This window comes from Rhipicephalus microplus, chromosome 3 (assembly GCF_043290135.1).
Source record: "Rhipicephalus microplus isolate Deutch F79 chromosome 3, USDA_Rmic, whole genome shotgun sequence".
Classification (NCBI taxonomy): Eukaryota; Metazoa; Arthropoda; class Arachnida; order Ixodida; family Ixodidae; genus Rhipicephalus; species Rhipicephalus microplus.
The window spans coordinates 137,306,385-137,331,004 of record NC_134702.1 but is presented as its reverse complement, the minus strand read 5'-3'; positions in this window follow the sequence as shown (position 1 = coordinate 137,331,004).

Sequence of the window (24,620 nt, the reverse complement as noted above, 5' to 3'; positions counted from 1 at the left end):
AATCTAAATAAACTTCAAAACGTGGTTGAATCAGACTGCTGAAAACTTCACAGTGGCGCGCAACCAAAAAAAAAAAAGAAATTGTGACAAAATCTTGGGATATTTCAAACACAGTGCCACGTCAGAAGAAATCACGATGAATATATGAAACGAAGTATAAACACAGCATATAAAGCTGACAAGCATGTCTCATATAAGAAAAAAAAAGATTTCATTTGTCTCTCTTTGTTTCAACGTTGTTTCACAACGCACGTAAATTGGTGTAGACCAATACAGACGAAGAGGGCATATACAGCATGAATAATATATTCGTTAAAATATTTGCGAAAACCTGGGAACATGTACAGCATGGCTAAAGGATGGCTTGATGCCAGGCGAATGCCTTCTAGTTTCCTTCTCTTCGTAGTTTGCTGTTGTCGCTACGTGGTTTGCCAATGCATTGCAACATTTTGAGGTGTAGTCTTAAAGTGATATGTTCCTTGCCTTAATGATGCTAGTCACGCTCCTAAGGACCAATTAGCGTGAAAGATAAGGCTTCATACTCGGATGAATGAATATCAACATTTTAGTTTTGTGCAGGCAGTGTGTTCATCTCTGAAATCACCATTTACCAATCAATGCAAAGCAGCTGTACAAAAAATAAGACACCTGCTCCACTTGAGTAACACACATTTGTGTGGAACGAGGAAAATCTGAGAAGATGAAATGAAGGTGAGTGGGATGAGTGAGATAAATAAGAGAGCATTCACGAGCAGAAAGCTTGTAATATTTCTGACTCGCTGTCTGCGACCAGATTTCATGAGTTTAACGCAGTAATGAAAGATAATTGTCTGCCAGGTGTACCAAGTGAGAAAACAAAATGTGAGGGGATCAGGACGATCCTTCTTGCCTTTTTGTTGCCAAAAATACGTTTTACGTGCTCCTAAAGATCGCCATTCATAAAACACGGAATGTGTAAAAGATGCGATATATTGAAATTCCTGCCGAAGAATCGGGGGCTTCGATTCAGTACCTTTCAAGCAGTCTTTGCCATCGATGAGTGAGCAAACCGTGGGTTGCTACGTATAAACTGAATGCGGTACTACTAAACTAATTGGATGGCACAAAAGACCTCCTGAGGCACACAGTGGTTGTTCGACAGTTTAAAACAGACGGGTTGCTTCACAAACCACTCGTGAATAGTTTACTAGAAGATCATGCTTCATCTCCTGCAAATGAGGATCTGATAAGCAAAAAGCAATAAGAAGAGGAAAAGACATATTTGGATTTTGTGGAATTACATCACTCCTTTACTAATCCCCCCTGTTTACCAATTTCTTCTTTTATTAACCTCAATTCTCTGTTTAAATGGTTCTAGGACACATCTCTTCCGAAAATTCGAGTGCTAATGAAAATGAGACATCACCCGTATAACTACTTCATTCAGTTCTATTTATTTGTCTGAAGACGCCCGCAGCTACTTCTCATGTCCCAACCACAGTGCGCATATGTGGTACTTACCGTGCATGGAATTCCGTCTGGCTCTGAGAGCACAACAATGGACGCTCCGTCCGACGACAGTAATATACAGGGGAATGTACAGGGAGAAAAAAACCATGCCTGGAAGGAAAATAATCATAAAAGTGAACTTAAATATTTCTCTTATTTGGTAGTGACGCCCTCGGTAGACGTGGTTTCAGAAATCATGAAACCAATTTACCTAATATTGAGCGCTTTGTGAAAGTACCATGTCGTTGTATATGAAACAAGTATTTGAAAGTAAATGAAAAGTGAGAACTGCCACAGTCTTTCTGCGAGCGTAACCAAACATGCAGGCGTGTGCGTTACAGAAATGCAACACATTCTAAGAGAGAGAGAGAATTAGAGAGAAAGAAAGAAAGAGAGAGACAGAGAAACGAAGAGGGACAGGAAGGCTAGGCAACCATTGGCGGCCCGTTTCGCCACCTTACACTTTTGGAGCGGGCTACTTCACACAAAAAGCGGGTTGAAGGACATGAATTTATGCCTTTGCAATATGTTGTTGCAGACTGTTGCAATGGGATAACACATTTTCTTTCGCCCTTCGCACGTGTCTTTGTAAGGTACCTTGAAAGTATCCGGGTAAAATATATCCATTCGAGTGCATTAGGACTGAGACTACCTCTTACTCCCTTACCTTTTGTGATGCAAAAGTAAGGACAATATTTGTGATCGGCATCCTGTTAGGTTCAATAAATCGTGCTTCTGAATGGGGATTTCTGAATAATGATATTAAAATAAAACGTATAACTTGGTGTTCAAATTATGTCGCAACAATGCAGCGTTTAATCATCATCATCATCAGCCTCACTACGTTCACTGCAGGACAAAGGCCTCTCCCATGTTCCTCCAGTTAACTCAGTATTGTGCTTGCTGCTGCCAATTTATACCCGCAAACTTCTTAATCTCATCTGCCCACCTAACCTTCTGTCTCCCCCTAACTCTCTTGCCTTCTCTGGGAATCCAGTTAGTTACCCTTAATGACCAGCGGTTGTCCTGTCTACGCACTACATCCCCGGCCCATGTCCATTTCCTCTTCTTGATTTCAACTATTATATCCTTAACCACCGTTTGTTCCCTAATCCACTCTGCGCTCTTCTTGTCTCGTGAGGTTACACCTACCATTTTTCTTTCCATTGCTCGCTGCGTCGTCCTCAATTTAAGCTAAGCCCTCTTTGTAAGACTCCAGGTTTCTGCTCCGTAGCTAAGTACCGCCAAGATACAGCTGTTATATATTTTCCTCTTCAGGGTTAGTGGCAATCTACCTGTCATAATATGAGAGTACTTGCCAAATGTGCTTCACCCCATTCTTATTCCTCTAGTTACTTGAATCTCGTGGTTCGGCTCCGCGGTTATTACCTGCCCTAAGTATGCATAGTCTTCTGCAACTTGAAGTGCACTATTACCTATCTCGAAGCGCTGCTCTCTTCCGAGGTTGTTCTACATTACTTTCGTTTTCTGCAGATTAATTTTAAGACCCACCTTTCTGCTCTCCTTGTCTGACTCCGTAATCATCAGTTGCAATTCGTACACTGAGTTACTCAGCAATGCAATGTCATTACTTAATGAGAAATAAGTTAGTAGGTGAATTGTAATCTACACACATAAAAAAACTGTCAATGGCATGATTTATGTATCTAACTTTTCTTCAAATAAATTGCCGTGGACTCACATGGACCATCTTTATGCAGCCAAACTCAGTGCCAACTTCGTCATTTTGGGGTGTTGCTCGCTAACTCTTTTGATTGATTTTGACACGCGCGGACGGGCTCCGGGGAAACTCATTTGTCTTATATCAGAAGATGGCATTAAAAGGAGTTCCGAGTATGAAACGTCCGGTCGGGAAAACAGCATCGATGAAGCTCAGCCACGGCAGCATCGAAAGAAAAAAAAAACGTAGGAAAGAGCGAGGATAACTGCAACTGAGTCTACACGGCACTGACCGTCGAACTTGCTGGCTTCTCATGACCAAATAAAATGCGCGTACTGAGGAATATCCAATACAAATGATTGCCTTAAAGAGGTGATCCGGCTCTTAGTCGAGGATTCTATTTCGAAAATTTTGCAGGAAAAATTGATTTATGGTTCAATGAAATGACCTGCAGTAATATTTGTTTTTTTTGTAGCATCTGCTTCGCTTGGGCTCAATAATGCCAATTTGTTTACTTCATTGATCGTGAGCTCAACCTACATAGAAAAAAATAGAGTGATAACTCTGTGCAACTTTTCCCTAGTTGAGTAAAAGATAACAGACATAACTGCCATTGCACTACTGAATATTATACGCTGGCCTCTGTATAAATGTGCGAATATTATATACAAATTGAACATTTATTTCGAGTGTGTCTTTCTTAGCACTGCATAAATATTCCTACACGAGTGTACCAACCAATAAAAATTTACGCATACGGAGTTATATCAGCAAACTTGCTAAAAGTTTAAAATTTAAGGTGGAATTTGATTCACACTTCCAATATTTGTTTACAATCACTTATTCTCTATAGCGTAATGTGTTATATGCTGGAACTGCATTAATCATTGAGTAAAATTGAAGAGGTATCGTTTAAGGTCTTCAGGGGCAAATAAATGGTGAACTTTCAGTGTTTTATTATCAAAAATTCCGTCATCAAACCTAAGGTACGAGGCGTCCAAACCACACATTCAAAACCCGTTGTTAAGGTAGCTTCTTTCTCGTTTGGGAATTATTGTACAAGCGCAACTAGGTTTTTTGTGAACTACTGGCCTCTCTGAACATTTCTGAGTGGATCGATTTCATGTGTACGAGTGTGTGTCCGTGTTTTGTTGTTATTTATTTGGCAACATTGAGATCACAACAAGGGTTGCATGGGGCGCCGTAAATGTCCACCACCGCTAGTGTCCATATCAACTGTCGCACGAAATAAGAAAAAAAAAAAAAGACACAGTGGGACTGGAACCCGGGTCCCCTGCTTACCAGTTCAGTATTTAATCGCAGAGCAACTTCATTGCAAGCTTGTCTTAGGCAGGCTTGATATGGGCAAGGAAGAACATTAGTATGAGTAATAATGCGTTTGAGAACAGCAAACAAACTATCAGACGTACACAATGCTAATTGCGTAATGAGTCGGTCATAGATTACTCCGACCCATTACAAAAGTTTCAAGAATAATTCTTCTGACTGCAGCGCCAAAAAAATTGGCAGCACATCCACGGAGTGAATGATGGAGAGTGGCGCGAAGCATTCATCCCCGTCCGTCCATGCGTCCGTCTGTGTGACCATCCATGCATCCATACGCCCGTCCATGCGTGCGTCTGTTCGTGCGTCCGTCTTTGCGTTCGTCCATGCATCAGCCAATGCGTCCGTTTATGCGTCCATCCATGCATCTGTCTGTGTGTCCATTCGTCCATCTATTCAACACTCCAAGTACCACTATCTCGCATCTTTTCATCATATATTCCCTATATAGAAGCACCGCAATCCAGCGGATATTCCAAGGACTAAACGAGAGGTGGCACACGCACACTTTCTTACGGCTTGCGCTTCGGGTCTACTTCCCACCTTTAACCACCTAGAGTTCATGGTATATACTAGTTCACTATATTCATGGCACTGCGGCCCAACGCTCGTTAAACCTTTTCTAAAACCAAGGTGGTTACGCCCAGTGAGTATAACGTAGCAACCTTTCCTGTCAGATAGTGCTCAACGTACATGCCAATTACTGCTAATGGGAAATGAGAGACAGGAGAATTCGGCTTTTACTTTCTTACGGCTTGCCCTTCGTTTCTACTTCCCACCTTTAACCACCTCGAGTTCATTTATGGTATATAATAGTTCATTGTATTCATGGCACTGCGGCTTAACGCTCGCTTAACCTTTCTAAAACTAAGGAGGTTACACCCAGCTAGTATAACGTAGCAACTCTTTCTTGTGAGATAGTGCTCAATGTACATGCCAAGGGCTGCTAATGAGGATCGCAGCGTGCGGGTTAACTAAAAGCCAAATGCTCCTGTCTCTCGTTCCCCATTAGCAGCCATTGGAATGTACTATTGACCACTATTTTTTATTGTTCAACAACGCACAGAAGAAACCTCTCTCCGGCACCACCTTGGAGGTCAAAGTGTTATACTAGTTACATACTACAGCAGCTACGAGGGACGAACGGGCGCCACTATAAGGAGCTTTGCCCCTAAAAAGACAGAACTCTTAGAAAAGACACACGCACACAGTGCCGTGTGTGTGTCTTTTCTAATTGTTCCGTCTTTTTTGGGCTGATAAATCAGTATAAATAATTTTGAACCGATTCGCACAAGCAGCAGTTCTAGCGAAATAATTCTCCATCTTCTTCAGCCACAGCACAAAAATTGCATAAAATTCCTTGCAAGCATGCAGCGGGTACCACGCTTCTCCGAAGAATCACGAAAGATGGCATAGTGAACGCCTCCCTACTACACGAAACTGATGATTTATGGCGTCGTGGGTAATTCGCAAGCGTGCTTGTAGCAGTTACCCAAACAGTGCTTAACAAAGGCCACTTTTCCACCTTTCGCTGTGACGTTGCTGCGGGTGGGTTCCCAGCAGGCCTGGTTTTTTTTAACTCTCTCTCCTTTTCTATTTTACCTTCTGTTCCCCAACCGAATGTTTAGGTAGAAACTAGGTCCTAGCATCTGGTTAACATCCCTGGCTTCTTTTTTTCTCTCTTCTACTTTTGTCTTGTGCTCGTCAATGCACAATTATTGTGTGTATCCCGGAAATTGTCAAATATTGCTCTTCTTTGGAGTTCTATGAGTATGCATACGTGAAACAATATATTGTAAAGGCACAGCTCTCACCCACCTTACCATGCACTTAGTTCATGCTTTACTAACGACAGGAATCTTAAGGGGCTATTAAGGCTCGCAACCATGATCTCTTTTTGGTATTGTGTTCATTCGGCTGCGCAAGTATTTGTCGTTTTTTTTTCGTAAGCTAGCATATCGTGGGATCGAATCACGGCTGCAGCGGCTGCATTTCCGATGGAGGCGGAATTGGTGTAGGCCCTTGTGCTCAGATTTGGGTGCATGTTAAAGAACCCCAGGTGGTCTAAATTTCCGGAGCCTCCACTACACCATCTCTCATAACCATATGGTGGTTTCGGCACGTAAAATACCACATATCTATGTATCTTTCGTAAGCTATTGCGTGTTTTGCGTGATTTGCAGCTCAGCTGTTTGGGAGCTATTATTGGAGTCTACAGCATTTGTGCGGAGCTGGCTGCCACAGCTGGAAAGAGCACATCGGCTGTCACAACTGTCAAGTAGAATGTAATCTTCCGAACTTCATAAAGTGCTTATTGCAGAAAAACAGCAAAAAAAAACTGGTGTGTCATTTCTTCATATTCATTCACCTAAAGAAAGCAGCCACAGTCAGAATTCAAACCTCTGGTGCACAGTAATCGGTGTGGTAACCGAGCGTGGGACTCATGCGCCACCGTTGCAACATAAGCAGACCGTGATTAATACATATTTGCAAGGTGTTTCAGCGCGCGAACAAAGGAAAAAAGGACAGGGTAGACAGAAAGAGCGCTGACTTCCAACTAACTTTATTTCGCAGAGTGGCAAGAATTTATACGTCTAAAAAGGAAGATTACAGAGCATAAATGTAAAAAACAAGCCCAATCTACACACCAGTAACAGCACGTGTGACTGGTCCTCTAATACCTCAAAGCCCAGCCAGGTAATCGTGTTCAGCCTGCGATAAAGCAACCGATGAAGTGCTTACGCATTTATCTCCTAGCACGTGTATTCTTTCTGCTTCGATAATTTCTCGGGTAAGTTGCTCCCTGTGCCTTGCCAATATAGAGCACTGATCAAAGAGGGGGGTGCACCCACAATCTCGGCACGATCAACTACTAAAATGTGTAGAGGAATCCATAGACAATTTCGGATCATCAGCGTTCCAAACGCGCACTGGAATTCATAACAGCAGCCTATTAGAGTTACTCAGCTTCTACTTGAAGGCCACTTTTGTATCTTGGGATGACAAAAACTACTTACAAAAAAGTGGAGTATGTATTGGTTCATGCTTGGCACCCATTCTCAGTGACATATTTCTAGCACATCAGGATCGTGTCTTGTCAAACAAACTTGATGACTCTGTGGTTTTTAAAGTCTGCCGTTTTGTTGATGATTATTTAGTGTTGTTTAAATGTGACAGTCAAAATTTTCAGACCATTTCCTCTGACGTGTTGACTGTTTTCCGAGAGTGCCTGAAACCATTAGTTTTAACGTATGAATCACCCACTGATAACAACCTGAGATTTCTAGATTTGAAGCTTTTGCTAGAACCCCGACATGTTTGCTGGATGTATGAACCAAGAAGCGGCAAGCCACTTCTGCCTTTCGGCTCAGCTCACTCAAAATTGGTCAAGCGGGGCATTGCTAACCTCTGCCTTGCCAACGCCTTAAAGAAGTCTTGCCCCCACATGGTACACCGCAGCTTTGCTCTGCAAGTGGAGCGCCTCAGCAAAGCCGGTTACCCCGCACACGTTCTAGTTTCAGTGGCGGAAAAGCTGGTCACTGTCGTGAAGCGAGGCAACAAACCAGATAAGCGCAACAGCGTCAGAAAGAGCCGGCCTGTCGTACTACCGTACGTGCATGACGTCTCACACAGGCTGAAAAAGATTGCAAAGCGACGGGCACCTGCCCGTCGCTTTGCGTTCTACACCTTACTTCTCTGAGACAGGCACGCATCTTTCTCCGCGAGCAAGCACGCCTTCGTTTTCGAAGATAACTGCCAGATGGCACTCGTGTCTAACGTGCCTCGATGCGCTCATTCGTCTCCGCTACACAATCGAGGCACTCCTCCGCGGTGCCTCCAGCATACTATTCGTCAATTTTCTAGTGCAGAACATCAAACAAACGTTTTGTTCACTCTCTCCAGAGGCAAGACTATCGTCATGTCATACCAACCAGCCCAAGCTGTTCACTGCAAGGCTATCGCCTTTCGCTGTCATTTCAGTGTAACATGCAGATTTGGAGCCATTTTTTTACAGAGGTTTTGTAATTCAATGCAGTTGATTTTGCTATTATACACAACCCACATAAACCAAATGAGCGTAAACGTCTTGGTGGTTTTCATTATTCTTGGGTAGTTGTAGCCCAGTAGTGTTAGCATGACTACTAATCCCTAATATGGCTACTAGCTTAATAATAACAAGCCGTCATTTTATTTGGTTTGATCCATGGCTAACGATGTACCGGATTTGACTAACTTACATTTACAATCATCCCTTGTTAAAACATTGCCGGCTTTTTGTGACTAGTATCCCTATTGAAATTCTGGGTTGGTGGATGCTGGAATTGTTGGTGAATATGGTGGAAAGAATAGTGAATATGGTAGAAACTGTAGTGGGCATAATGGCTGATGGCGACGAGAGTGGAAAAAAATGATGGCTGATGGTGGTGGTGGTGGTGAGCCAATGGTGGTGACGGTGGAAAATGCCGGCTCATAGTGGCGAGGCAAAACGTGTTTGGTGAAAGGCTTGGTAAGCAAAGTGGATGACGGTGGCATGATGGAAGCTTGGTGGATGATGGTGGCATGATGAAAAAAATTGCAGAATATCCACGACGTGAATGACAGATAGTAAGGCGAAGCATCTGTCCGTCCATTCGTTGTTGCTTCCGTCCATCCATGCGTGCGCCTGTGTGTCCGTTCATCGATCTATTCAACACTCCACGTACCACCATCTCGCATCTTTTCATCATGTATTCCCATATAGAAGCACCGCCATCCAGCGGACATTCCAAGGACTAAACGAGAGGTGGCACACGCACACTTTCTTACGGCTTGCTCTTCGGGTCTACTTCCCACCTTTAACCACCTCGAGTTCATGGTATATACTAGTTCACTGTATTCATGGCACTGCGGCCCAAGACTTGCTAAACCTTTATAAAACCAAGGAGGTTTTGCCCAGCGAGTATAACGTAGCAACCCTTTCTTGTCAGGTAGTGCTCAATGTACATGCCAGTGGCTGCTAATGGGAAACGAGAGACAGGAGAATTCGACTTTCACTTTCTTACGGCTTGCGCCTCGTATCTACTTCCCACCTTTAACCCCCTGGAGTTCATGGTATATACTAGTTCATTGTATTCATGGCGATGTGGCTCAACGCTCGCTAAACATTTCTAAAACTAAGGAGGTTACACCCAGCGAGTATAACGTAGCAACCCTTTCTTGTCAGATAGTGCTCAATATAGATGCCAATGGTTGATAATGGGGATTGCAGCGTGCGCGTTTACTAAAAGCCGAATGCTCCTGTCTCTCATTCCCCATTAGCAGCCACTGGCATGTACATTCAGCACAATTTTTTTTATTGTTCAACAACGCCCAGATGGAATCTATCACCGGCACCACCTTGGAGGTCAAAATATTATACTTGTTACACACTACTACAACGGCTACGAGGGGCGAACGGGTGCCGCTATAAGGAGCTTAATTCCTAAAAGCCCACGACAGTATGTGAAATCATTTATTTGTAGTGTTTCATTCTCGATCGCGCAGAGATATATGTTTACAGTCGAAAGAAACCAACGCTGCTAATTACGCTTTTTAGCACGTTTTTTTTATCCTTGTGGTGTTAACACGCTTCACTTTCTGTGAAGCATAGAAAATGCGGCCGAGAAAATGTTTACATTCACGCACGTACTTACATCAGCTTGACATCCGTGATGTGCTTCTTTGTTGTGATGTTTAGAAGACTAGAGTTGTCACTGTGAACATGAAAATAAATGTTTCACATCGGCGCGCAGTTGACGACAAATAAATGGGCTCCAGTTCGCGATTGCCCCTTTCGATGTTAGAGAAGAACATTGCGGTCACTTGATGTCGCCACGCTAGAAACGCAACTCTAGTAATTCTTGCACACTCTATTGTTTGAACCTTACCTTTAAGTTAACAAAGTGCATGCGAATATGCATAAACTTTCACTTTCGACATGCGTAGGGATGAGCCCAAGCGAATTTGACTTTCAACTTCTGTTCTACCACCATGATTGGTACCAAAGTTTAGTCATACCGACTGAGCCCATACAAGTGGTATCGGCCCTTCTGGATTTTCAAATACACAATTTAGACGAGTAAAACTAGCAATACAGCACAGCTGCGGCATTATTTACGTTAAATGAAGCTTTTTTTATTGTGTACGGTGTCCACGCAAGAAGCGTTAAACATCGATGCGACGTGCTTGCAGCACTTTCACCAAATGTACGCCTCCCCTCACCGACAGCCGCCGGGCACACTCGCCAGCACTTATCTGGCTCTTATGCGAGAACATAGACACGTCAATTTGTATGCTTACTGAACCAATATGATAGCATAATGTTTCTGGCGCACTGTATTCGTTTTGGACAAGGCGTTATGTAGGTGTTCCTAACCACAGAGCAACAGCGGTGCGCTGGCGCGACTGCGCTGTGCGTTGCGCGAGAAACATCAACATCAATTGTGTGGGCGTATCTATCGAATGAGCATAGAAGCGTCATAAAGCCTGAACTGATATCGCCATTTGGAAGGAGCAAGAAAGGGATATTAAACTTGGCAGTAACCACCGATAAACTCTACCTGCTCCTCAGGCCACATGGTTGTTTACGTTCTCGCGGTTGTATATTGTAACAAAAACATAGCGCTGTTGCCATTATCGCAGTGGCAGTTGTTACAGGCAGTACTTGTTCGGGTTTATCAAATGTGAAAATGTTAGTAGCAGGTGCAGATCCCATCCCTCCCGAGAAAGCAACAAACAGAACTGAAGTTAAACAGTGACTTCGTGAGTTGACTACTTCTTTAACACACAAGTTCCCATCTGTCAGCGTGGCGCAGTGGTGTAGTTAATAGGTTCGTCAATGCCACTGGCAGTCTAGTTAACTGGGGAAAGTGTCTGAGTTTCTGGCATGGAGAGTGGTCGTGAAGACCAGACTATTTTGCCGATGTTAAATGGGTGCATTTTGTAAGGGTATAGTGCACCACGACAAGGACACAAGAAGAGAGACGCACACACACACAGCACTAACTTGCAACTATGGTTGCAAGTTACTATATACATAGCATGTGTGATCGCAAATAAAACAATAGTTGCAAGTTAGCGCTGTGTGGGTGTGTGCATCTCTCTTCTTGTGTCCTTGTCGTGGTGCGCTATACCCTTACAAATGATGAACCCAAACCAACTGGCCCGGCAACGTGTCTTAGCAAATTTCATTAAATTGGTGACCACACCTGTCAAGTACCTTGGGGTGCCACTGAAATATTATAAAGATATTGAGAACTACTGCAAGTACAAGTGAAAGAAATACGGACGGAAGCCAGTAGATGCAACGGTAATCATCTGTCAGTATTTTCGAGGGTGACTGTCTGTAATCTTTTCTTTGCCTCAAAACTTTGGTATGTGATGAGGCTATTGCACTTTTCAAGGGCAAACATACAGAAACTCCATCGCATCTTCGCCGTGTTCGTGTGGGCCTCGATTTGGGAGATATGCAGTCGTACTAATCTGTTTCGAAGAGTAAAGCACTGAAGGCTGGGTTTACCACATCTTTTCATACGCCATGTCGTAAATAGGTTCCTTTTTTTTCGCTACACAAGTGATCCTTTCTTACGTACAGGGTGCCAAATGAGACCGATGCGGGTTCTACCTGGTTGTTAGCACGATTGACATGACCTGTGCTGTCCACGGGTATCTTAAGGAAATTATTCTAACATTACGGTTTTTACTTGTTAGATTTTCCAATAAATATTTGTATTCAGTGACCCGAAAAAAGTTGTACAAAGATGTGTGTGATGTTGTTTTACCTGAATCCCTGTACCGTGCCATGTACACTGAAGGTCAAGGGCAAGATGTGCTTAAACGAGTGAAGAGTATGCAAGTTGCTCCTGCCGCGAATTCCTTCTTTTTCAAGCTGCACACAGGTACATTATCTGTCAGGACATTTGAAGCAGACCGTGGTTTTTACTCACCTTGGGGGACCAATTGCCTTATCTCTGAAAAACCGGAAACTATAGACCACGTTTTTTTACATTGTTGGGAGGGAGTATATTTTTGGGATGTACTTCGAAGGACGTTAACCTAGAAGGAATTACCTTTAAATTCATATGGTATAAGATTTCTACCAATAGTGGACGAAGACGGAATGCCTTTTGATTTGATTATGCTATGTGGACTTCACTGTTCATGGCGGGTCCGTAGGCGGGTTATCGTTATCAGGATGCACAGCCTGCACGAATGTATTTCCGTGAATGTATGGTCAAGTTTGTTGAACTGCAGAAAACTCAGGAGATTGTACCTGAGTGGTTGTCAAGGGTAGAGCCCTTGGCAGCACTTAGGGAATTTTAGTTTGGGTTGGACTGTTACTGCTAGTTTTTGTTGTGCTTGTGGTTTAATGTACTGGCCTATAAACAGGCAATAAAGCCAAAAAAACCGTGGCACAGTGGTTGGTGTGCTCACTTAGAGATTTGAAGGTAGAAGGTGCGATTCCGCGCTGGTGCACCTTTTTTTACGGGTGCTTTATACATCGTTCTTATACAATTATTTTTATTATTCCTTTAGTGGCAGCTCGTCACGCTGGTTCTGACGCTGCTTCACGCTGCACCATTGTGGGCTGGAGCACGCCATTCATCATACGCCACCATACACCATGTGCCTCCAACATTTCCCCCACTATAATCCACCAAAATGGTGGATGGTGGAATCCACCATTCCTATGGTGGACGTTTTTTCAATAGGGATACGCTTAGTATTCAGTTATTATAGAGGCCGACCTGTTTCATACAATGTACACCGGGCAATTCTGCCAACGAAGGCTTGAGACGCCAGTTCAAAGGCAGAAAGCACAATGAAATGGCCTTCACTCCTCAAGCCCCTGACAACAAAAAATGTGGAGCTGTTGTCTCGGGAGCAAGCGCACAGATTGATAGCGGCTGCAGTTAGGTGATTTGTGAACACCCCAAGCCTAATGCTACACAACTAAGCACTACACTCCGCGAAATACGATACTCTCGCATTTGCAAGCGTTAAGAACTTCATTCGTGCCACAACATTCTTTTAGTGCACTTTACATTAACACTGATGCAAGAATAATAGGTGGTAAATATGGGTTCGGCAGCAGCCGATGTCGTGTTTAACGTACAATATCTATTTTTTTTACGGTTTGTCTCCGGATTTTTGATGCTCAGTGGTGAAGCAAACTTGGTGAATATACTCACAGTCTGAGGCAAAACAAAGCGGTGGCAATAAGTTGGGTTTTGGAATACAGGCTGGTTTAAGTAGATGGCGCCTGCATTAAATAATGAAAATATATAAATGCGATCTTTTTCTTTTAATGGCGCTAGTGGGCCGATCAAAGTAGTTATCACAGAAAAAGCTGAAATTCTACCGTTCAACGAGAGTACAAAATGAGAATGCCATTATTGTTCATTAAAGAATACGCGTGCGTGAAATTTGTCAACGAGTTTCACTTGAAGTGATGCGCTCTGCCAAAGACTAAAGCGTCGATAGAACGCATTCTTTTAGTAACAACAGTGGACTCTTGGGCGTGTTGCGACATGCAGTAACGAGCTTTTCAAATAGGTTGAACAGTAGGTCCATCAGTCCATTGCTTGTAAATTCTCAAAACGCAATGGCCGGGCTTTGATATAAAACAGAATCTCATCACTAATGGATTTTTAGAGGTATAACTACTGTGTTTTGTGTGTTCAGTATGATTCCGATAAAACATATACGCGTGAATATTTTTACTGCAAAAACGTGTTCCCACAAACAATATACCTAATTTACAAGAGCTCTTATACGTTCACCTGAGACGACTTGAAGACGAAAGCAGTTGTTTATTCTCAGCCGGTGTATGGAGCTTCCAACGCTCCCACCTAAAGTTTTTTCAGTCTAACGTGATTTTTCACGGCCTCCTTTACCGATGGCATTTCAAGCTTACTGCCACCAGAGAGAGACATGCACTGCCTTCATGACCAGCTTATCCTTGATGCAGCAAAAATATCAGGGGATGATGTCATCATGTGCCGTCACAAACTTTGCTAATCTGTGGCGTCATGATGACGCCATTAGGTGATGCCATGACGTGACGATGACTTTTTCATTACTCGCGTTGATATGGACGCCATGAGACGCTTACACCGCTGTTAGCGGTGAACGTCTTGACCTACATACCTACATAAACAGCTGTGTCTTCGCGAACACGCAGCGCAGTCAAAGCTTAAGTTCAGCAACTGACCTTCAAGGAATCCGTCGGAAGGTGATTGGAGAGGCTGCCTGTTGCAGAGCATAGCGCAGTAAATAGTCATTGACGCGCTTTGGTTGAATATTACAAGGGCCGTGCCGTATATGACAACAAAAATTTCTTATTAGCAAAAACACTGACGTGACGATGACAACACCACGCAAAACGCATGTGGCTCATATATGCTGTTTTCGATGTTCGAGTGTTGAAAATAGACTAATGAGGAGTAGTCTTCGTGGTAGGTACTGGGAGGAGAAAAAGTGAACGACGAATTGGGATTCGGAGCTAACCCTTCCTTGAGTAAAGAGGTGTCTAGCTCTACGATCACGGGGCCTTGTTTTTATTACTTGGTGCCACGAAACCCGGGAACTAGTCAGTGCTGGACAACGATGTCTTCAATCCAGTGGCTTCAGAAAGCGCGTGGAACTGTCAGAGCCAGCGTCTCCTGGAGTATCGCGCTCCTCACAGGACTGCTGCAGGACCCCGAAACCGAAGCGCGTGAGGTCAATATTCAAGTCATCGTTTTAAAGGCTCAAGAAGTTGAGCTCCGCCAGCTAGACAAGGTTATTCTCGATCTCACTAAAGACGACGCTATTGAAGGAGAAATCGAGAGCGCAACCGAATTCCACGAGAAGATTCTGTATGCGATTGCTGATGCGCAGCTCGTCTTGTCACAGCGCCATCAGGCGACCGGTGTCAGTGACCTATCGGTGAGTGAAAGCAATAGCGACCGAATGCCAGCAATGCAGAGCAATAGTGAACTTGTCAGTACGCCCCGCTACTGATCAGTCGCGCTTCCGACGCTTGAAGTCCCGACGTATGCCGGAGATTCATGTCAGTGGCAAGAATTCTGGGACCATTACAGCGCCACAATTCACGAAAACGCCAAGGTGCGGCCCACCGAGAAATTTAGGTATTTGCAGACGTACCTGACGAGAGCGGCCAAACGAGCTGTCAAAAGCATCAAGCTGGCTGACAACAACTATTAAATTGCCGTTACTACACTGAAAGACGCCTCAGTCGACAAGAATTACTAGTGAACGCGCACATCGACCAGCTTCTTGCAATGTCTACCATAAGGATTTCCAAGGAAGTAGAAAACGCATGACACCACGCGTTTCCACATAAGTGCGCTCGAAGGTGTTGGTGTACCACCATGAGCAGTACACTGTGGTGCTGCATCGGATGCTAATGAGGTGCTTGCCAGAAGACTTGGCGATAATATACTGACAGGAGAAAAAGAAGGAGAGCACGGGCGGTACTAATACATCAGCAGAGTCCACGTTCCCTGAAGCGAGAACGCACAAGGTGACGAACATCTTAGCATTCCTGGAAATCCAGGTTGAAGTGCGGGAAGAAGGGAAGTAAGAAGTGGCACCATCGTATGCGCGGAACTCGATTACAGTACTTAATGACATGAGGTTACTGCAGGAATTTTCACAGGGCATTCTATCGACATCCATGCTAGCGGCGACGGAATCCCGCCAGCAGCGCACACCTTGTGTACTGTGTGACAGCCGAGGTCACAGCCTGGCAGAGGGCATGGTCGACTTATCCGCCGACGAGAAACGGGTCAGGTTGTTCAGCGCTCAGTGCTGTTACAATGCGGAATGCGCAATTATGTCGCACGGTTTCGCAGATTCTCCCTGAACCTTACGTGCAACAAGAGCCAATGCAGACACCTAACGGTTTTTGTGAGCTGTCACGAGCCGTCACCACGACCACTGATCCTACACCAATATCACCGATGGGCTCGTCTGGCTCTTCATCACCGACAGTAACTACGGCGTCAACTGGCGCGACAGAAGCCAAGTCGGTGCTGCTTCCGGCGGGCCATGTTTAGACGGAGAGCTGACAGTGACAGCTCCTGGTGCGTGTGATGCTTGACAGCGCAGCCAGTGTTTATTCATTCGCGCCGATGTTGGCAAGAGGTTGCAGTGTGAAGTCATTGGCATGAAAGAGTTGTCATTGGTAACGTTTGGAAATGCCAACCCACGGCATCCTTTACGTTGTCAACTCGTCTTTGTCACGCTGCGTCGACGATTTAACAGCAGCACCGTCACATTGAAAGCCCTGAAAGTCCCCGAAGTGTGCACCGTGAATAGTCCACCTCTGAACAGTGAAGTGCTCTAGCTGTTGAGCGCCCGGGGGTACGATGCTGCGGACATGTTAGACCCGGAAACTTGGAACCCAGAAGACACCAGCCTATTAATTGGCTCGGACGCCGATTGGAAGGTAGCCACTGGAAAAATTGATCGCCTCAACGAACGAGCAACTGAATGCCATGGAAACGTCGTTCGAGTGGATAGTGCAGGGAGATAGCTCACGCTACAGAGCTTTAGCGACTAGTGGCCTTTTTTTATCAGTGGATGGTTCTCCTCAAGAGTGCAATGAATTGGCTATGTGGCGCCGCGACATTATTATTACTGAGAACCGATGGTCAAGTACTGCGAAAGACCACCCAGGCCTTGACAAATTTTAGAACTGTCTGAGCAAGCAAGCTGGTCGTAATAAGTTCCCCTGATTATGCAAGAGCCTGGTATTCTCGCAGGAAGTGACAACACACAGCTTGCAGCACGTCGAATAAATCTGCAGCTGACTGAACCGATTCAGCGAACAACCCGATTTGCTGAAACAATACGACGAAGCTATCACTTCTTATTTCAAGGACAGTCATGCAGAAAGAGTTGATGAAGAGCATATTCCAGGCCCTAATATTTATTGCATGCCGCATCGTGCTGTGATCCGCCGAGATGCAGTGACCACCAAGCTCGGCATTGACTTTGACACGTCGTTCCATGTCGTCGGAAAACCGTGCCTAAATGAAGTTTTGTTGAAATGGGTGAAGCTTGGTGTTGACACCGGGGAACAATTGCAGTCGTTTTGTTGCTACCGAGTGTTCATTGCGGCAGATATCAAGAAACCTTATTTGGAAATGCTCATTCGAGCAGAGGACCACGATTGTCTACGTTTCTCATGGGCTCAGCAAGTGCCAACCAAGGAAAATCCCAGCCCACTTATTGTCGCATGGCGGATAACTAAGGTTCTTTTCGGAGCAGCATCGAATCCTTTTCTGCTTGCCGCCACACTACGCCATAATTTTGTGTTGTGTCGCGAAAAACTTCCCGTGACAGTGCCCCTCCTGGAGGAGGCATTTTACGTGGAGAACCTTATCCTTAGTGTGTCTACAGCGGAACAAGCTACGACTTTGTACAAGGAAACACGAAACCCGCGCCATTTCCGCTGAAGCATGCATGGAGTTATGGAAATGGATATTCAAGTCCGACCTCCTAAAGCAGCAGTTTCTCAAAAATAACGTCGCTATTAAGACTGAAGCCAGAGATGACGGTCTCATGAAGGTTTTGGGCGGGCCATAGGAACGTAAAGGCGATACCATCACGTTGACTGTGCGCAACGCAGCCTCCTTTGCCACAAACAGACCGCCCACCAAGCGCACGTTACTTCAAACAAGGGCCAGAGTTTATGATCCACTTGTTTATCTTTCCCCATTAACCGTGAAGGGGAAGCTGATTTTCCAAGACTTGTGGAAGCGGAAGCACTTCGGGGATGACACGCTGCCAGATAAAGTACAAGCTACATGAAACGCGTGGTGCCCCAAGCTGCCAGATGTCCAGCCACAGATACCTCGCTACGTGTGTCTTACGACAGCAGCCTAGGGCTGGCATTTGAACTGCATATATTTATTGATGCTCGTCCTAAAGCTTATGGTCCGTGCATCTACGTTCGGGCGCTTTATGCCGACGGGGCATGCATCACAGGATTGCTCATAAGCCGAAGTCACGTCGCTCCGCTCAAGACAATGTCTCTGCCTCGACTGGAGCTGAAGACCTGCGTTAGTAGAACACGGCTAGCTGAGTACGTACGGTTCGTGCCACCTCTCCAGCGGGCATCCGCTCATTTTTGGACCGGCTCCCTCATCGCCCTTCACTGGATCTGAGCAACAACAAGGAATCAAGATATTTTCACCAGCAATCGTGTGGCCGAGATGCACAAGCTCACCAAGCCCAACACCAGGGTGCATTGCAGCAGCGGTGAAAATCCTGCCGATCTGCTCACCCGCAGCGTTTCTGCAAAAGTTCTTTTGATGTCGGATAAATAGTGGCATGGTCCCTCTTGGCTCTCGACGCCTGGACGGATTCCTAGTTTCAAGCTGTATGACCTTCCGAACGACAGAGACATTGTGCCTCTCTTCGAGAGAGCCACGATGATCTGTCCATTGATTGTTTCATTGAGGACTTCAATTATGCGTGCAGAAGATTTCAGCTCGCTGAATAGGCTTCTGCGCGTTACTGCTTTCGTGCAGAAATTTGTCCACAACGCTTCGAGAAGGAGCCCTCTCCGCAGTGGAATGCTCACGACTTTGGAACTTTGGAAGAGGCCGAGCGTCATTCGCTTCGACTCGTGCAATACCAGTATTTCGAAGCCGAAATACGATTTTTTGAGAAAGAGAAAAGGCTGCCTTAACCGTCATTGGTACTTCACCTGGTGCATTCTTGGATACAAATAGGCTAGTCCCTGTCGGTGGCAGGCTCGACCTGCTTATCGCCAGTCCTGACATGTGGCATCCCATCTGTTACCCGCAGAACCCAAGTTGACCACACTGATTGTGCAAGCTACTCATGCCCACACTCTTTATAGTGGCATCGAGCTCACTCTGACTGAACTCCAGGCAATATTCTGGGTGTTGAAGGGAAGGAAGACAGTAAAGAACGTGCTTTTTCAGTGTTTACCATGCCGGAAATGACGACTGAAGGCAGCATCTGCTCCAGTAGCACCATTGCCACCAGAGAGAATAACTGAAGCTCAAGCATTTTCGGTTGTTGGGATCGACTATTGTGGGCCACTTTACGTTCGCATGACTGAAAACTCGAACAATTCATACACACTGATATTTTCATGCGCCGTGACACGAGCTATTCACCTCAAACTTACCTCCAACATCACAATAGCGACCACGATTCCCGCTTTTTCTCAGTTTGTTGCGCGGCGAGGTGTTCCAGCTGCAGTGTACTCGGACAACGCCCTAACGTTTTGTTCGCTTGCTTGGAGCTCCAAAGTGGTCATCCGTCCGTAGGAAGAGTAGGCCATCGCTGCGCGCATACAGTGGAAATTTACTGTGGAACGAGCTCCTTGATGGGGTAGATGGTGGGAGCGCGTCATACGAACTACGAAACATGCTTTCAAGCGGACCTTAGGGCATGGCAGCCTTGATGTAGAACGCCTCACGACAACATTATGCGAAGTTGAAGCCGTTAATAAAAGTAGACCCCTGACCTACCTGGAGGATCACAACAATGAATTGCAGCCTTTCACTCCGGCGCACTTCTTGCTCGGAAAGCGAGCCATAGCCATATCGGAGCCAGGTGTCACAGCAGAAGCATCAACTCACGCTGAGCTACAATGACGAGTGCAGTACCGGAAGCGGATCAGCATGGAGCTTTGGCGAAGATGTAAAAGTGCCTAGTTCCTGCAGCTGCGATCAGCGCGCTGCCACCTTCAGCAAGGTTCCTCACCAGTTCGCATAGGCGACGTTGTTATAGTGCACGAAGACAACACTTCTCCGACGTTCTGGAAACTCGGGCGACTGACGTCGATGCATCCCGGACGAGGCGGGGTAGCTAGAGCATGCTCCGTACGTTTGGCTACAGGCCACGTGGTGAACCGGCCGGTGCAAAAGCTGTGTGTATTGGAAGCCACAAAATGACTGACAGACGCTTCGTTTTCTCCTCTTCGGAGGATGTTGAAAATAGACTAGTGGGGGGTAGTAGTCTTGGTGGTATGTACTGGGAGGAGAAGAAGAGAACAACGTAGTGAAATTGGAAGATAACCCTTCATTGAGTAAAAGACGTGTCCAGCTCTACAATCACGGGTCCTTGTTTTTATTATAAAGAAGGCGCACTTCCTACATGAAGGATGTTGGGGCTGGGTGGCAGTATGATGAAAGATTGTGATGCAGTCGGTTTTAAGGTGCGCAGCTGTAGAAAGCTCACCAGCTCAACCGTTCACGCGTTAGGCCACCTTGCGCGAAACCCCACAAATGTGATGTTTGTATTTACATTTCAGCGCACATGACCATCGGCATGAGAGAAACACATGATTTCTGCGACCAGGTGATGAGAATCAGTCGCGGTTTAGCTCTTTCTCGTGTGCCGGTAGTTTGTGCACGCCTGCATTACATGGAGTCTGCATAGTCTAAATGAAGTGATGCCCAGTGCGAAAATGAGCTAATATACTTGTTGCACCAGTGTTGTTGTACTTGCGACCCTTCGTGCTATAAAAGGCCGCTCGTGGACCTTCTGACTCTTACGCTAATTATGAAGACGGCATGACATCTTTTACAGAAGCATTCTTTAAAAAGATCCTCTACAAAATTTACGTGCTTAACTAATGGGGCCATGCAATGCAAGAGGATCAGCTAGGCTGCTGAACGCGTGAATCATAATGTAATAGCATTGCTCCATATTTTTTGTTCGAATGTGATATCAAAACTTGACTTGCATAATAAAAAGAGCCCTTTGCGTTTTCGCCGATTGTATGCACTGTACTCGTGTGGGAACTGGATGTATTTTAGGAAACGAGGGACGCTACCAGCCATTGTTCTCGGTATGAAAATCAGCTCTTCGAATGAATACACAAAAACATACGCTGTGAAAAGAGCACTGTTTATCCCAAACGACAAGTGGTGTGCAGATTCCAGCTCGCTGCACACCATATGTTGAACGGGAGCATCAGGAAATTTTTGTAGGTAGTTATAAATGGGTAAATGCTTCTTATTTTTTATGTGGCAGTACAGTCGAGATTTCGTAATTCAGAGTGGGTTGTCCTAACTGACTTGCATTGTCAGCCGACAATGCCCATGAGCACGTGATCACAGCAGGTACATAAGGTAGCTCAAATAGATGTTGCTGATTGATTTGTGGGGTTTAACGTCCCAAAACCACCATTTGATTATGAGAGACGCCGTAGTGGAGGGCTCCGGAAATTTCGACCACCTGGGGTTCTTTAACGTGCACCCAAATCTGAGTACACGGGCCTACAACATCTCCGCCTCCATCGAAAATGCAGCCGCCACAGCCGGGATTTGATCCCGCGACCTGCGGGTCAGCAGCCGAGTACCTTAGCCACTAGACCACCGTGGCGGGGCCTCAAATAGATATTGCATCATCAGTGTTATTTTTGTCAAAACAGCGCAACAATTCGTAAAAAAAAATCTGGCTGGTGACGATTGGTCTTCCTATAATATAGCTGATAAAGCGAGAAAACACAATATACAGTGACTTAAGAGTGACGTCTGCTATTGCTGAGCCATGAATTGTAATTATTACAGCGAAAGCTGTTATGAGATCACAACTCGGGCCACGCGCAATTGTCCGCCGCCGCCGCCGCCAGTGTGCCTAACTACATCGCGCGAAAAAAAAAAAAAACCCTAGCATTATTGCCACAGTAGGGCGGAAACCCGGGTCAGTTGGTTTTATTTCCAGTATTCTACCACTAAGCCACACCGGTGCTTGAGACTTCCTGGGAAACTTGCCTTAGACAGACTTGATGTCGGGAAAGCAATCTCGTAATACGACTTCTAAAGCGTTTTAGAACAGTGAAAGTACAACCAGTCGTTGCATCGTGCGAATATATAGTGTAACGAGAGGGTCGTCCAATGCTCCTACACATTACAAGGCCTTGTTCTTTTTGCCTATCAACTATGGCACATACCCACTTCAGCCATAATTCCTCATCATCGTCAGCCACTGCATGACAATTGGCACAAAATTCCTTGCAGGTGTTCAGTGGATACCACCCTTCTCCGAAGACTCATGAAAATATCATAGCAAATGCCGGCTTACTACAAATAAAAAGTCAGCAGATCCCACGCACCTGGGAGCCGACGTTATGGGAAACATGCGGAGGGAAGGTGACCGTGTTGCAACTGTTTTATTCAGTGACATGTCATGAAATGACGCTAAATATATACAAATGGCTAAGGTACTTGGCTGCTGACCCGCTGGCTGCGGGATCAAATCCCAGTGGCGGCGGCTGCTTTTTCGACGGAGGAGAAAATTCTGTAGACCCGTGAGCTCTGATTTGGGTGCACGTTAAAGAACCCCAGGTGGTCGAAATTTTTGGAGCCCTCTACTACGGCGTCTCTCATAATCATGTGGTGGTTTTGCGACGTTAAACACCACGTTTCTACCTATATGTACAAATGTTGCACACACAAACATATGTTGAAGAGTTGGAGATGTTTATATAACTAGTTGTTTGCACATGAACAACTATGCCAACTGAAACATGCGTATTAGCAACACCAGAAGCTTATATGAATCGCTGATGCTCGCGAGGATGCTGGCACTGGGCGCTAATAAATAAATAAACTTCAGCGCATGACAACTAATCACAATTAGCATTAACCCGACGTGACGGCTGTATCAAATGAGTACATATGTCATTCATAGTGACTTGTTGGGCGAGTTGGTTTATTTTTAACGTAGCTTATGGCACGAAAAAAAAAAACGAGAGAAGTACAAGCGCCTGTTCATCTTTCGTGTTTTTTCTTTCGCGCCATAAGCTACGTTGAAACTTCATACGTAATGTTTTCAACATTGGTTAGGTAGCACTGCAACCGCTATTGACGTTTCACGAAGATTAGCGTCTGTCTGAAAAATATTTCCGAGACGTGGCGTAGCTCTGAGGTAAAATGTTTCATTGCCCCGCAGAATGCTTGGGTTAGATTTCAGCTGAGACCCTGCCATTTATTCTTTGCATTCCTCGGGTCGAAGCTTCTGATGTCTGGTATTTCTTAAAGCTCACGCGTTAAAATTCGCCACGAGTGTTCTCGTCGTTGCTGGGTAGATATAAGTGTCGATCACTTGTGGCACATACGCACATACCAGCGGCACACACCTGCCCGTGGGTATGTGCCACTGTCTGGCGGGAAGTGTTTGACGACGTACGTGACGGGATTGTGACATTAGCCATGTCCTGACCAGCGCATCATATTCGTCAAACCATCTTACGCTCCCATGCTAATTTTAGTTCACGCCAAGTGAAGGGGGTTACCACGAGAGCACCCAAAGGTAAGTGGCTAGATAGATAGATAGATAGATAGATAGATAGATAGATAGATAGATAGATAGATAGATAGATAGAGAGATAGATAGATAGATAGATAAATAGATAGATACGCTTAATGTAGCCGAAGTTCGCTAGAAAATGCTTCGCAATTGAAAATTTCTTAAGTATGTCCTAGCGGGTAGCAAAGTCTGCTTGCAGTAGTTACCCAAAGAGTGTTTTGAAAAGGCTCTGAAACGTCACTCTTCTAACATTTGCCGTGACTGTGCTGAGCCTTCCACGCAGGCTTGGAATTTTTTAAGCCACAAACCGCAACGCTTGGTAATTTTTCAAGTATTTATGTCCCTCGGTGCTCCTTCTTTGTCGTACACCGCTCGGACATATTTGCAAATTGAATACAGTTGCCACCCGCCGCCTGCTTTGTGTTAGCTGGCGAATTTGTTAAAATGGAGGAGGAAACTTAGTGTACAGTTGAGTGAGTCTGCAAACAGCTAAATGTGCCATATATTGTGAACAAACTAGCTTTTTTCTTTTCAAGCTGTGCTTGAAATTAGTTTTGTTTAACAATTTCAGATACAACACCTTAAAACGAACTGAATTTGCGTTTACGGTGATAACGTGTGCATCACATGGGACCTTGTTTTGTATGACAAATGCAGCTGTTGTGGCACATAAGTCACCTTGAGGTTCTAAATTGTTACCTAGAGTTAAACAATAGATGCAATGGCTTTCCTTTAGAATCTGTAACAATCGGCAGAAAAAAGGGCTACTGTTGTTGGCATG